The sequence below is a fragment of the Strix aluco genome, chromosome 12 (assembly GCF_031877795.1).
Source record: "Strix aluco isolate bStrAlu1 chromosome 12, bStrAlu1.hap1, whole genome shotgun sequence".
Taxonomy (NCBI): Eukaryota; Metazoa; Chordata; class Aves; order Strigiformes; family Strigidae; genus Strix; species Strix aluco.
The window spans coordinates 17,402,410-17,414,148 of record NC_133942.1 but is presented as its reverse complement, the minus strand read 5'-3'; the positions used below and the strand labels follow the sequence as shown (position 1 = coordinate 17,414,148).

The window sequence follows — 11,739 nt, the reverse complement described above, 5'->3', positions numbered from 1 at the left end:
TTGGTGCATTGAATTGAAGAAAACAAGACCAAATGAAACTAAATAGTGCTGAGCACCATGTTCTTGCTGCTTGGTAGAAGTCGCTTGGCAATTTTACATATGCTGAGAGTCTGAACCTTCAGCCTGGAAGGCATCTTCTCTAATGTCAGAATTTATCAGCTGGCTTTCTCAGCCATGTAGGTGAGTTTTTAGTGTTTTCCACAATGCTCTGTGCTCTATATTATAATCCTGCAATCACACAGTTGCATGCCTGCTAAATTAGCACCAGAAAGTTATCTTCAAAAGTGTAAAGCCTGTCACTGCTACTCTTCCTGGGAATATGGGAATGATAATGGTTACAGAGGAAAATTACCTTTATGTGATATTGATTTTTTGCCCCACTGCCTGTCATGACTCGGCAGGCTTTTCCCGGTGCAGGACAGCGAGCAGCTGTGCCAGCAGCTCACCTTGTGCGGCTCTTGGCTGGCCGAGGAGGGACAGGCAGCAGGCAGGGCTCTCGCACCAGCAGCTGCCGGCACTGTTGCCGCTGCCAGCCCCGCAACCTGTGGTGGGGCGTGAGTCACCCACCCTACCACCCTTTCACTCTGACTTTGAAGGAGAAGTAGCAGGAGGCTTCAAAAAGATGACAGACGCAGCCATGAGTGGGGGAATGGCTCAGTAAATGATTGGTGGAATACAAGTATTTATTGATTTAAGAGCATTCTTTTCTTTTGCCTTGTTTTTTTTTTTTTGTCTAAGGCAACTTTCTTTTAAATTTATGTCCCACATTGTCACATCAGGAGGAAAATACATGAGAAATGTTTTGTTATTTCAAATTTATTGCATATTACGTCAGCTGGCATTGTGGACTCACAATATGTAATGCTTCATAAATTATGAAAAATAAATGTTTTATGGATTTACTACGCACTCTGTTTGAAAACTGTTGAGCTGGGGAGACTCACTGACCCCCGTACAAATTAATGTGCACATTATTTTCATTATTGCAGCTCAGATGGGGAGTTTGAACATCTTTATATATTTATTTAAAGGAAAATGAGGACAGAAGTTGCTTGAATACAGTTAGTCTTTCTGGCAAGAAGCAGGTATCATTTCACCCAGCTCATAACCTATTGCTTCCCTCACAGTCATTGTTATTCCAGGCCAAAGCTTAAACTCAAAATGAGAACTGCAAGGACTTAGCATGAGCTTCCAGAGGTCAAATTCTGCAGTCTTTAGCCAGGCAAACTAAACCTCCAAGTTGGTAGGATTTTGTCTACGCGAGGACTGCGGCGTTTGCAGAAAACTAGGAAAGCAGAAGTCAGGCTGCTGCAGAAGGGAAGGCAGTGAAAGATATTTCTACCCAACTTTCCAGCCCTACTTTCCCTGAGTGTGATGGAGAGCGACAATCAAAGGAGAGCCGTGCATCTCAGCCGTCAAGGGCCTCACCAGAAGCGAAAGGCTAAATCTCAAGGCACCGGAGATCTTAAACCTTATCGAACACGGCAGCCTTCAGCTCTGATCCACAGGAATTGGAGGGAAACGTCCTCACCCGCCTGCATGGGAAAGTGTGTCATCCCATTTTCCAAGGAGCAAAAGTTCACTCCAACATGTGTTGCATGGGAGGCGTGCGTCTTTGGGGGGGAAAGGGCACGGTGACGTGAGGTACAAGGAACGGTGAAACGCTCTCGGCTATTTTTTTCCCCCCCTCGCACCCAAATATTTCTGTTACTTGCAAAAGGAGGTCAGGTGTTGCAGCTCTCCCCTGGATGGTTTTTATATCGCACAGATCCACCACTGTGTTTCTAATAAAGCCATCAAGAGCATAACCAGGAGCTCCCTGCATGGGCTTAAGCAATATAAGTCACTGCTTCAGAGGACTCTCTTAACTTGGGACTGGATGGACTGAAAAATCTTCCAAGTTATTCTCTCCTAATTCAAGTCAGCTGAGGCATCAAAATGTCGGGCAGATGGACAAGATCTTTGGCTGGAGCCAGACTATTTTCTGCTGCTGCTAGGGCTATTGCAGTCAACGCTTAGAGACATTTTTTAAAGTTTTTTTTTTTAAAAAAAAATCAGTGAGCTTTTGAGAAATTAGCTTTTACATAAGCACATTAAAGGAGATTCCTGTGTGCTTTCTAGCGTAAGAGCCCATGCTCTAAGGATCCTAACTTGTCCTAAATTGGATTAAAAAATGCTATTTATCCCAAAAAATATAGTTTTCCTTCTCTCCTTTCCCTCTTTCCCTCTTTCTTTCTCTTCGTACTGCTATTAAGAATTATTTGATTTAAAGACTGTGGCTAAAGGATAGTAATTATTAGTCACTTAGCCAAGACACAGTGAAAATTATTTTCTTGGCAGTTTTATTTTCTCAGAATTATTAACTCCAATCGGGCTAACCTCGCGGACTCTGTGTTGGGGAGACGCAAGAGAACAGATAAAATAAGCAAAGTACACCCCAAGTTCATACTTTCTTTTTATTTTTTGAGGTGAATTTTATAGTTGGAAAGAAACCTTGCCTTTGCCTCTCGCATCCAGTGGAGGGCAGTTAAGTACCACGATACAGAGCAAAGCTGAGTTGCACCGCGGTGTAACACTCTCAAGGAGGCAACCGATGATTGAAATTAGCTGTTCTTTGCTGTGTGAAATATCACTTAGAAATACCTGAAGAATTAAAAAAAAAAGGAAGGAATGGAAAGCTTTTCAATTTAAACTGCTTTTTAAACTGCTTTGTTAGTAGAGCAGGAGCAGATCTAAATTTTTCTTCAGCAGTTGAGGGGAAAAAAAAGCCATATCCATATACACAGGTTTCAAGTGTTTCCTTTTCATATGTTAATAGAATTTCCAGTATATGGATGCTAATGAAAAAAGTTCCCGATTTTCCTTTTGCTTCCTGACCTCAACAGGTTTTAATACTATACTCATAATTTCAGCATGAAGAATAATTTTTAAAGGCAAATTTTCCTTTCTTAATGTCTCAGATGTACCAGAAAGAATAAGACAATTCTCAGGGACTGGGATTACAATATAAATATAGCCATCATTGAAAGTGTGACTAGTTTTGAAATGTTCCCCTAAAAGAAAAGTTTAAAACAAACATTCCAATCAGAAACAGAAACCTAATCATGTTCCTCTTAAAAACAGGTCTCCTCCAACTCCTCCAGTTTATAGCACATACCCTTGGGCTATTACAGTCTAGAAAAATCTGAAATAAAAACCACACTGTTTTCTGAGTCTGATCATGCATCACTAGGTCAAAAAAAAAGTTTAGGGCCTCCCAAGAAATACAAGGTTTAGGCCTTCCTGACACGTGTTGTTTCTTTTTAAAGAAAACAGTCTTGTGCATCTTTATTGCAAATACATCAATTTAGTTTCATTCCCTTTAAAAAGAATCACAGGTGAATTGAAACAGAAAGCTTTAAAAATGTTTGCAATCACAGTTGCATATAAATATTACTCTGGTCAGCATCCTAGTTACTTTTCATGTTAGTAGGGTTATTTACTTTTCAAATTCTGTTTGCTTCCATCACTAGTCTCATGCTGCTGTAGTATAAGATCAGACACAAATAACTTCTTACACCGAAAATTAAGTTTCTGTAAGTAACTACTTTTAAATGGGTGCTTTTACATTTACTGCTGAAGGATCTCGAGCACTCCTGCCAGAAAGGAAAGTATTTATTATCTCTCTTTTACAGATGAGGAAACTGAGACACTGTGAAATTAAAAGCTTGGAGAAATTAGTACACAGTAAATTATGGTGTGAATTTACTGTGTACTAACCACCCTGCACAAACTCATCATGTGGACTGGCAAAGAAAAAGGATTAAACTCCCTTAAATTATCTCACATTTGCCATGGACAGACAGTTACCATGGATCAACTGACATGCGGCAACTTCTTAACCCACAGCAAGTTGTTCACACAGCGAATCCCCTTGGAGGAGAGGAGCAGATTCACGGGGTGCTGTGCTGAGTAGCTAATCCACTGCAACTTTATGCAAGAGTTTATTAGTCACTGATTTCCTCAGCTGGCCATATCCTAAGTGGTTTACCTAAAAATCGCAGAAGGAAATCTGTGGCAGAACTCAAAGTCAGACTTGAGTATCCCTCACAAGCTTGAAAGCAGAAGCTGCAAGTTAAAAGCAAAATATCAGGAGGAAATTTGTCCTCTTTGAAGGATGGAGCATCTGCAGGACGTGTCCAGGCAGCATATGGGTTAAACTGGTGAATTAGAGTGGTGGAATCCCAAGGTGAGAACCACCCTCCCATCTCAGGGTTTTTGACATTAAAGCTGCTTCCAGCTTCATGGCAGCGCCTTACATGTAGCCCAGCCCAGCAAACCTGCAGGATTCTGCTCTGCAAAGCCACGCGGCCGGCCGTCTGTCCGGGGAATCCCACCAGACACCTCCTCCAGCCCCATGGCTGGGTCAAGTCGGTGCGTGTGTGTGCAGGGCACCCTGCCTGCACGGTAACCTGCTTGCCAAGTTTCCTTCCATCGCGGCAGTGCCACTTCTGGAGAGCAGAGCTGGTAGACACGGCCACCGCAACCCTGGTCACCGTTCCCTGGCCCCGACAGTGACCTCTGGGCTCGGGAGGCTGCCAGCAAGGCTCCAGGAGTGACCTCCTCGCCCTGCAGCACGCTGAACGGCTGATGTTGAAATGACTTTGGCAGGAGCACTCCCCATTGTGTCCGACCCAAGCTGGAGAGATGAGCATGTAGGGAGCTGGGACAGGGGTGGCTGGTGGGAAGACAATTACTGACAAGTTCGTTCCACTAATAAACAAAGACATAAATGATGACGCTATAAAGAAGAAGCAGGATTCTCTGGAGAAAGCCCTAGAGAGACCAGGATGAGAGATGTTTAGACGACAGTTTTACATTACACCACTTTGTAAAATATGTTCTATTTTAGCTCCAAGATTGAGTCCAGTTAGAGCTGCATCAGGGCTTAGGAAACAGCATTTATTTTAATGCCCTGTGAACAGGAATAGCTGATAACTAGTACATTTAAATGTGAAAAGCAGAACTTTTCTCTGGGGGATGTATTATTATTTTTTTTTATGGATTTAGTCTTCATAGTTTACATTGCAGCTATAGCATTCCACTGGCAGTCATTTATCTAATGACTTACATCTTTCAGGCTGTGGAAAATGCAGGATAACAGAAAGAGAGAGAAAGTGGTGGTGGTGGGGAAGTTCTTTATAATTTGCATTTCAGGGCTGAACCTAGGATCATAAATATACAGAAGTTAGCACCTTCCTAACATCCCTCCGCTATCTTATTTCCAGAGCATTACAATATGAAAACAATGGGATTAGGGCACTATATACTTCAATCCCTCTCACCCCCGATCCCCAAAGTGAGTCTAAATAGAGCTGGATTTGCTTCTGGTATAGCTGAAATTAAGACAAAGGGGTATGTCTGAGATTTCCCCCCCCCCCCCCCCCCCCCATAAAGCTTAATCTTAGAAAATGCCTGTCTGTGCTAGAGAAATGGCTTGCATGTAATATGACAGCCATCTTTTACAGAGGCAAACCAGACTCACTGGGCTCTAATGTTGTAAATGAAAAGGCTTTACAGGTATAATTAACCTGTGGAATGCCCTTCCACAAGATACTCTCGAAGTATTGGCACTAATATCATTTGTCTTCATAACTCAGGGCATCAGTGGCCTACTAGCTGAGATCAAGAAGCAATCTACTGTGTCCCTTCATGACATGACTCAGCTGAATGAATTAAGAGGTCATGGTGACTTTTGTTACAATGGTCACTGCTGGAGTTGGACGAGGTTTTGGCTTTGAAGGGAAAATCTGCAGTTCTATCCAGAAAAGAGCAAGAGGGTGCAACATGAGACCTATGGCAAGGACATCCCAGGCTGCTGCTGTGTGATGAAGGTCTCTGCATGCACCAGGGAGCTTGGCAAAGGAGGAAGGTAGGTTATGGCAGGGGTTTGCCTATATTCTTCAGCTCTCAAAAAACATGAAGTTACTAATTGAGATGGTGAACAGGTAGAGGCATCTAGTGCCTCAGTGAGTATTGTTGATCTGCAAGGAGAAAAGTGAAGGTCTAGAAGGTCAGTGTGGTCCATGGCTGGGACTGGGAGATAGTCTTGGACCCAGAGCCATCTGGTGTTTAGGAGAGACGTGCTTCTGAAGCACATGGGAGGCGGCAGTGCCTTCATTGTGCTGAAACAGCTCAGGGGTTCATGTCCAAAACCTTGGAGGGAGATGGCCAAGACACCAGAGTGTGTCTGGGGCTTGGTGAGTACACACAGGACCACCAGACCTCATCTGTTGAATCTGTTTTACTAAAGATTCAGCTATAAGGAGAGAAAAGTAGAAGCAAGGATGTGTGAATGAAGAGTCTCCAGAGAGATGATCCCTGGTCTGAGGATAACAGTGTGTGGAGATGAGCTGAACCCTTGTTGTCTGGTGCCATAAGGATCTTCTGTAGTGGTACACAGGTCCAGAAACACTGGTCCCAGAAACTTTAATACCAAAATCATGGGAAACATTTGAACTTTAGATGACTCCAGACTTCAGTTACAGTTTAGTAGGATTTGAAGGCTGGCGCTTTATATACATAAGGCATATATAAATACACACACACATACAACATATATATGTGTGTGTATTTATATATATGTCTCAGTTTTTTTCAATTCTGTCAAATAAATTCAGTAGCTCTCTCTTAAGCTAGAACTGGATGAGACACTCTTGCGGGAAGAGATTTGATGGAGCCGTACTAAGCATTGGGGAATTTGCATCAGAGGTTCTTCAAATGTTTCATTCAAGGCCAGCTTGTTGTTAGCCTGAATATTTGATTTGAAGTCATGCTGGTTTCACATGTCAAGCTACCCTGGCACTGTGTGAAAGTGGTGGGAGGAGAGACTGGAGCAGGGAAACGAGCAAGTAGGGAAGGATTTGGTTATCAAAGCAGAGGACTTAGATTCAAAAGTAATCGACAGAAGGAGATTACTTCGGCTCGTAGTCCAGACAAGGGCTCTATCCCAATAAATGAGGCCACCCCATCATACAAACACAAGCGCCTCCAGGTGCATTACCAGCTTCATCCAGGGACAAGGAGATGATGCCATCACTTTGCTGCCAACCTGGCCAAAGAGCAGGTTTGCTAAGCCCAGCTCTCAAGAATATTAATAAAAATAAATGATTTTACCCTTTCTGGTGTTGTTTATAGCAGGCTGCTAATAATGCCTTATAAGGCTGCTACGCAGTTCAATCAATCAATGATTTTTCTGCCCTAGAGCTGCCACAAACACAAACCCCACGTTAAACCTGCTGAGCAAGGAGCTGGTTGCAGAGACAGACGGAGATGGTGAAGAGGAAATGCGGGACGCAACACCTTGTGACTTTGAGGAAACTTGGGCATGGACCTCCCCTGCCAAGCCCCACTCGCCACAACCACTGCCACATCCCACTGAACCCATGGATGCTCCTCGATGCCCGGTGCTGGTTATTTATTTATTTCTGTGTCACCTACGGAAACATTTGGGTTTGACAAGGGGAAAAGGCGATTCAACGTCCTTTGACTGAAGGAGGTTGATTTTCATTCGAGACAGAATGGCTCATTTTTACCTTTTTAGCTCCTGGAAGAGTAAAAAGTGAGAGGTCAAACCTGCATCACCATGACAACCCCTGCAGCGAGGGTTTTTGAGCAGATGAAGGGGAGTGATAATGGAGCTGAAGTTTCTGCCGGTTCTCCTAGTCGCTGGGCTTTTTGTTTTGTTTTTCCTTGTTTCTTTTCTTTAGGCCCTGTGAGGTGTGGCCCCATGAATTTTTCAGGGGCTGAAGGATAACACCAGCCAGTTTAAAACACTGCCATACTCTGAGATCAGTCCTTGGTGTAGCACTGCCTGGACACATGTAGGGTGTATATAAACCATATAAAAAAGAGGATTGTAAGAGCTAGTCATGGAAGATCAAATATCCCCTCAGATGCATTTCCTACACTACTGTAAGTACAATATGCCAGCAAGTGCAGTCATATTATCATGTTTGCATCAAAGGGAACTGTCATCTCTGCCTTTCCTGACAGCGCCTTTGGAGTCCAAAAATAAGCTCAATAAAACAGCCATTCTCTGAGGAGAGGAGGCATTGTACTAATGAAGACATTCAAAATGAGGTGGGGATCTAAGGAGGTACACTCAGGAGGGGTTGCAGGTCAAAGTGGAAGCTTATTTGAGATGCTGAGCTCATGCCCTCATTTTCTAGACCTGCACAAGAAGGAATGTGTAAGAACAGATTGCAGATAGCTGAGGTTACAGCTATGGAGCAAAACCAAGTCAGATTGAAGTCACACAAACAGTCCCCCAAATTCTTTTCTACCTAGAAACTGAGCCTAGTCCAAGGAAAAACAAACAAAAGGCTAGATTGTTCATTTTTTGAATATCTCTGGTTATTCTAGGTACCTACTAAATCTGGTATTTTCTTAAGGTGGGAAGCTCTCTCAGACTGGAATATGTCTCCTTTGGTGTGCAAATGTAGCACGTAGGATAAGTTGTCCTCAAACCCCATATAAAGCTTCCAGATGTTGTCCTTTGAACATTATGCCTCTTCAGAAGTTTAGCAGCATCCTTTTTAACCTTGTGGTTGCAACAAAAAATGAAACAGAACAAGAAAAATACTAAATCAGGTATTAGAGTCAGAAAAGTTAGTTTTGCTGGAAGATTTTGCCAGAGTCAGACTTTAGTGAGACCTGTACAGCCATCAGATAGTTATGTGGAGAAGAGGAATAGTCAGAGTTAACACTAACAAAGTTATAAAATCTCGTTGAAACTGTGCTCTGTGCCCAAAGGATTAGGTTAAAGCTTTTGCAGTGGGGATGAATTATTCCATTTTTGCCTAGTGAGGGGTTTCTTATATCTTCTTCCAAGGTGGTGGACATGTCCCTTATGTCAGTATGGAGCTACGCAGCCCATCATCCAGAAAGGCAAACTGCAAAGAAAGAGCACAGCTATGGTCTGTCTACCACCAGATTTGAAACAATAGCTGCATCAACACATCCACCCAGCAAGAAAGCAGAGCTGGGCTGTTGGGATCTGCCTGCAGATAAATCAAAGTAAATCTGAGCGATAGTGATACAATGTTGCAATAATAATTCACTCCTCATGCTGATTTAGAAGAGGAAGCCAATTCAGAGTTTCACAAGCACAAGGGCCAGCACAGAGCCCTGTGGGACAGTTTGAAAGAGAATAATCAGTTCATATGGAAAGGAAGCATAGGTTATCAATTGCATAAAATACAGACCTGGCAGAAAAGAGACAAGATAATTTCTGGAAAGGCCTTGGATTATAATCTGTGCTTCAAACAACTGATTTATGAACTGCTGGACTCTTGTGTTTTAATCAACCAATCTGAAAAATTAGGTTAAATATGAAGCCTCTCTATGTGAGAGGATTGCAGCAACATTAATTTAAGCAGGATGTTAGAGCATGACAGAAAAGGCAATTCCATCCTTACAGTGATGGGCCAGAAGCCTCAACTTTCCTCTTCCTGTGGTGTGACTGGACTCTCTTGAGTCAGACTTGAGCTTTAGGTATGGTCTCAGAGAGGGGCAGATCACCCTGTGTGCTGGTGTAGCTCAGGGCAAACTTTTTGGGAGATTATTCTTTGAGGATGAAATAATAAATGCCAATCACATTGGCATCAGACCATTTGAAAGCTTTAATTTGACTTTTATTGCTCACTGCAACTCTCCTCAGCCATTTCCATCCACATTGTGGAGTCAATGGAACCTGATGTTGTTTTCAATTTACTAACATCTCCTTGAAAGACAGACTCATCTCACTGTGGAAATACTCTGAAAACAAATTGCAGCCATTCCCTCCCCTTCCAAGAATAATCAAATGCCAGAGCTTTATTTTACGCTTTGCTTCGATAATATCTGGACATAAATGATACTTGGCATTGAAATGATATCTTTAACATTACAGATGATTCAGCTGGAGCTTATAGATTTTTAATTTTAATAAAAAACTTTCCCACAGCTCAGTCTCAAGGTGAAAACCAGCCTAGGAAAGACCTAGGGACTGACACAGAAAGTGTGAAACACCACATGAGCTCTGTAAGAACTCAGTACAGTACGGGAGAAGAAAACCACAAGTAATGCATGTTTCTCTCTCCAGAGCTGTTCCGGCATACCTTTCTTCCGTGAAAGACGCTGGCATGTTGAGCAAATATTGCTGTCCACAGGTTAAAGTTCAAACGCATCATTTGAGTAGATGAGGAGTTCAACCAGGGCAGAATGACTAGCCATTTCCTTCGGGGACTGGTGACCATGGGGTGGGGAGAGATGTGGGGGGTGGAGTAGGATGCAGATAGTCACAGCCCTTGTTCAGCAATTACCATAAAGATTAAATAAATACAATAGACTAATTTCACATGGAAGTACACTTTAATTAAGTCTCTGCAGAACAATGAGCTGCTTCCATAAGAGCTGTGAAAATCATCACTAGGGACTGTCCAGAGGAAGAGAGAAACAAACAAGAGAAGGTTTCTTTGTATAGAAAATATCTACAGGAAGTATTTTGAAAAGCTGTTCCTAGTTAATTTACCTAGCAAGAACTAATAACGAACTCCAGTCTTTTGCTCTGTTTTTATATCAGCTCCATATCCCAGAGTCTCATAGTGCTTACCAGACTGAGTGAGACACAATTCATTTGCAGACTAATTGCAAGAGCATCACAGTGTATTGTGTGTGATGTACACCAGTGGGCTTAGCTAGGCTGAAATGAAATTGCTTCCTGGCTAGAAACTCTTGTGCAAGATAAACTCCAGGTGTATAAGGAAAAAAAATGTTCTTTCAACAAAGTTCATGATGCATTCCTTATGTTAACATGGTCAGGTACAGAGTTCAGGAGGAGTTGCTAGGAGACCATCACCTCTAAAACTTCCCTTCACTCAAAATACACTTCCCATTATTTTCTTTATCTTCCCTATGGTCGGAGTTCCTAATGCACTGCAAGTACTGCATGAAAATAACCAATTTTGCCATTAACATTTCTACAAATGCCTGGATGCATTGCTTGAGCGCAGGTAATCTTGGCCAAGTTCATCATTATTCTCCTGAGACCAGGATGTCCAACAAAGGAATTTCAGTTGCCTTGTCACATCAGCCACCCTATGACCTGTGACAACTTTGAGCTCAATAACACCTACAGAACATGTACCTTTATTGCAAAGACAGACTTGAGATTTTGCCTAAACCCCAGCCAGGTACAAATCTTCACAGAGTGCAGGTAGCAGAGCAGTTTGGTGATCAGCTTGATGTTTCTGAAGCATGATTTTGCCTTGAAGTCTGGATGAGTAGTGAGAATAAATTACCCATGGTCTATTTTTATACCTTATGATATATTGCAGAGGACTTTTAATAATTATTATTTTTATTTTTTAAACATTTTATGGCATTAGAGACTGCCAACTGATAGCTTTCAGCTATGCAAGGCTCAGGCAGATTAGACCTAGGGAAGCACAAAATCACTTCATGCTCATCTTATATCAGGATCGTAGAGGCTTTTGGTCAGGCACTGCCTTTGTTTGCTTTTTTTGTTTTTATGCAGCTAGGTAACATAGCTGGGCCCAGTTCCATGACTGTTGTCTTGGGTAACCTGAAAACTGTACTGCAACCCAAAAATCGTTACAACCAGAAAATTGGCTCTCAGTGCATTCAAGTTTCTGCTGTCTGTTTAGAAGAGAGTTGCAGTACTTGTGGAGGTTTAATCGAAATCTGAATACATGTGAC

At 42.4% G+C, this 11,739-nt stretch overlaps 1 long non-coding RNA gene across 1 annotated transcript; it reads left to right on the top strand.

The window, feature by feature from the left end:
- LOC141928836 (uncharacterized) lies at positions 1–7,339 on the top strand. The gene is made up of 3 exons (XR_012624881.1): positions 1–180; positions 5,640–5,911; positions 7,244–7,339. It is a non-coding gene; the product is annotated as an uncharacterized LOC141928836 (long non-coding RNA).
- The last annotated feature ends 4,400 nt before the right edge of the window (positions 7,340–11,739 follow it).